General features: G+C 32.4%; 1 long non-coding RNA gene across 1 annotated transcript; it reads right to left on the bottom strand.

Moving 5' to 3' along the window:
• Positions 1-2,398: 2,398 nt before the first annotated feature.
• Positions 2,399-3,695, bottom strand: LOC142624540 (uncharacterized). The gene is made up of 3 exons (XR_012842348.1): positions 3,676-3,695; positions 2,902-2,989; positions 2,399-2,421 (listed from the first exon to the last, which is right to left on the bottom strand). It is a non-coding gene; the product is annotated as an uncharacterized LOC142624540 (long non-coding RNA).
• Between the last annotated feature and the right edge of the window lie 400 nt (positions 3,696-4,095).

Raw genomic sequence — 4,095 nt, 5'->3', positions numbered from 1 at the left:
GCCTTTTAGCTATGAAGAATTTTCAACAGATCCAAAAAGCCCTCTCAAAAAACCATATTTCTTATGGCAAAATAATGTCCTCGCAAATACCTGGTAAAATGTGAAACATTTGTGACCAACAAGAAAAGTTGTTGCAATTATGTGTTGTAGCCATCACAAATGATAATATTTTGGAGGAAAATTTTCCCTCCATATTGTTTGTAAGGGACAATTAAAAATCTCTCGTAAAAAGTGTATTATTTGTGACGGTTAAAAAAAGCCGTCACTAATACTAAATTATTTGCGAGGGCCAGGATTGGCCTTCACAAATAATCATTAAAATGTCAATAATTTTGGAGGGAAATGTTCCCACCAAATTATTTCCGAGGGACAATAAAAATCCCTTGCAAAAAGTTTATTTTTTTGTGTGAGTTAAAAATATGACTTCACTAATACTAAATTATTTGTGAGGGTCACGATTGGCCTTTGCAAATAATCATGAAAATATTAATTTTCTTTGGAGATAAAAGTTATTCTAAAATTCAAAGAAAAATAAAAAGAAACACATAAACATATAGCATTTTGTATTCTTTAGATGAACCTTTTGTTTACAGCCTTAAAAAATGTCTTTTATATACATCCTATATATGAAAGGTCTATCCTTATTTTCTAATAAATTTTACCCATAAAAAAATGATAGCACTTTCAACTTCAAAATGGTAGCCTAAAATTCAAAAATAGTAGTCTTTTATACTCTCTCTCTCTTTCTCAAAAGTGAATAAAAGTTTCTTCCCATCAAGGAAAGCGAGCTTGTCCAATTGAAATGTAAGCCAATCACAATATAAACATTATCAAATAAGTCAAGTCTCTTTTTTTCTTTTTTCTTTTTTCTTTTTTTGAGCTAAAAAGGAGAGAAATGCTTTATTAGAAACAAAGAAGAATTACATTAAATAGTACTTTTAGCATGGAAGCATGAAGAAATTTTTAGCAATTACAAAAAAACAACCTGTGTTTCTTTCCCATTTTGTGGAAAATGCTTATTAGATAGATGTCCAACATCAGATTTGTCCTACAAATATATCATACCCAAATGCATACTATCATGTAAAAAATGCATGCTTCAGACATTTTAAGTCTCCATGCAAGATAAGAATAATTTTAGGCAATTACAAATATATTAGTGACCTTAACATAGCAAATTCACTTACATTAAATAGTCCTTTTAACAAGGAAGCATGAAGAAATTTTAGGCAATTACAAACAAACAACTTGTGTTTTCTTCCCCATTTTGTGGAAAATGCTTATTGGATAGGTGCCAATATAATATTTGTCCTACAAATATATCATACTCAAATGCATACTATCATGTAAAAAATGCATGCTTCAAACATTTTAAGTCTCCATGAAAGATAAGAATCTGTCAGGTTCTTAATTTAAAGCTTTAATGATTTTTTTTTTTTTTTTTTTTTGAGAAGAAAGACGGTATGTTATATTATTAAGGGAGGCTATTGAAATTAGCCTGGAGAACAGGAACAATGTCAAGTGGAACATCTTCCATCTAGACTACCATATGGGAGGAGTGAATAGCTCTCCGTGCAAGTGAGTGTGCAAACAGTATTACAAAGCCTACGATCATGAGAAAAACGATAATCAGTAAAAGACTAGGAGGCTATGTGCTGCAAATCAGCATCTAAGTGACCAAACTGTGCCAATGATATACATCCATGCTGTAAGGTTTTGATGAGTATCTCGAAGTCCCCTTCCAATACAATCCGATCCAAATCAAGTTCTGCAGCAAATTTCACTGCCCTTCTAGCTGCAAGTGCTTCCACCTCTATGATATTGAATGGGAGAGGCATTTTTTGAGAGAGGGATGCCATCACCTAGCCTTGCTCATTCCTTATTACTACCTCGACACCTACACAGTTTTCTTTAACAAAGATGGCTCCATCAAAATTTATTTTATACCATGATGCATCTAGAGGACGCCAAGCAGCTACTATAGGGATCGGCTGAGGTGCTGGAATTTCTTGCAATGCCGACAAAAACTGATATCCAGACTTCACTGCAAAATTCCCATCTGCAGTAAATAGGCAGGTTAGGATGTCACTATGCTGTGAATGGCAGAGGGATATTTTTTTTAACAGTTCAAAGCCCAAAGTGATGTTGGTCTAACTAGCACTTTCAAAGATGTTACTTGAATAGAAAAAAACACAATTATTACCACTGAGTTGCTGTAGCACAAGTAATCCAATTCCTATCTGCAGCATCTGGTAGTAATCCATCAAAAGAAGATTCTAGTTTAAAAGAACAGAAAACAACCTTACGAAAATTAAATAATTCTTTAAAAAAAACCAGCCTACCGTTAAAGGAAACCAGTATCTCTTTCCCTTGAGATCTGTAAACTAGATTGGGGTTCTTTTGCTTGTTGATGCTACAAATCTTTGTAAAAATTACATCAATAATAAATAATGGTAATGTTAGAAAGAGAGTTGAAGTTGCACTTGTGTAATAATATTATTAATGTCATCCGAATTAATAATATTAAAACAATATAACCCCTCAAATATGGCTATCATACAAGATAGAGAAATGCAATCCCCTACCCCCCTTACAAAGAATTAGAACATAAAACTATTCACTAACAAAATTTTCACTCTCTTCACAAACTCAACCTGGGCATTGTTCACTGCCGACTTATAGTAATATGGAGTATTGTGTACCCACTTCTCAATCTACTTCTTTTAGATACCAAATACAAAATAAAAGGGGAAAGGAAAGGAGATGTATGCATAACTAGATTCTATTTAATGTCTTCAAGAAACTGACAGCCAAATAAAGGTCTTAGTAGAAACTTGATTATCTCAATGAAGACAAGTATGTGAGAGGGAGGTAATAATTGAAAATTTGAGACTAGCTTACTTGATTTAACTAGGGCAGAACAAAAGCATTTACAGTAGCCGCCACAGCAAGAGATGTGACTGTAACAACAAAAAGGAACTGGGGCAAGCTGAAATGCAAACCAAAGAATAATTACAAATAAAAATTATGTGGTATTTGACAAACGATACACACACAGAAAGATCAAAGCCAAGAATTATGATCACCTGTAAATGGTCACACATTGTTAATGCAACAAAACAAGATAAACTTCTCTCAAAAACAATCCTCGTATCCAATTCCTATTATGAATGAGACCTACCATGGGTTGGCCAACATGCCTTGAGAGAAACTTTATTGAAATATGAACGAAACTTACACTTTTATATATCTCTAGCATTCATTAATGCAATATTTCAATTAAGAGGGTTATTGAGGAAATTGTTTGAATAAGTTATCTACTGAATCTGCAATAAACAAAAAAAAAAAATTCTCTATGCACTTTTGTTTCAGCTTGAGCATAGTACATCCAAGAAACCAACTTAAAAACTCAATTAGCACAGAAGTTTGGCATATTATCTTAAAATGTATACCAAATTTCATTAGTAAGCAAGGTATATATTATGCAACATAATTCTCATACCATAAAATGTGCCTAGGAGTTCATTAATAAGTTGAGGCTTCCAATCTCCTGAGATTCTTCTAAGAATCACCATTGGATCTTCAACAAACTCTTCAGTCAAGCAACCTTCCTCATGGTCCATTGTCATTACCTTATATTAATTATAATATTATTTTTGCTAATATTATACTTACTCTAACCTCCATGTATCCAAAGATTTTGATCAAGCTCAAATATGCGGTTTAAATTGTGTCCATGACTCCATTGTCCTTGCCTCCCTAGTCTAAAGTGCATGTCTGAAACAAAAAAAATATATATATATATATATATATATATATATATATATATATATATATATATATATATATAAGCATGAAGGGGACACATTCATAAAGCCAGCAATAGTATCTCTTTCAAAAAAAAAAAGGCAACTTCAAACTCAAACAGAGTCAAAATAGATAGTATAATCACATATTAAACTCAATGGGGTCAATGAGGGCATTCTATACTTTTAGGGTAATAACCTTAGAGAATTAAGAAAGAGAGCAAGAGAGATAACTCCCATACCTTGTCTGTAACTAAATTTCTATTTCAATAAGCATCCTTAGTGTTAT

This window comes from Castanea sativa, chromosome 2, assembly GCF_040712315.1.
Source record: "Castanea sativa cultivar Marrone di Chiusa Pesio chromosome 2, ASM4071231v1".
Lineage (NCBI taxonomy): Eukaryota > Viridiplantae > Streptophyta > Magnoliopsida > Fagales > Fagaceae > Castanea > Castanea sativa.
Note: the sequence above shows the minus strand (reverse complement) of the source record. Positions and strands in the feature narration are given on the sequence as shown.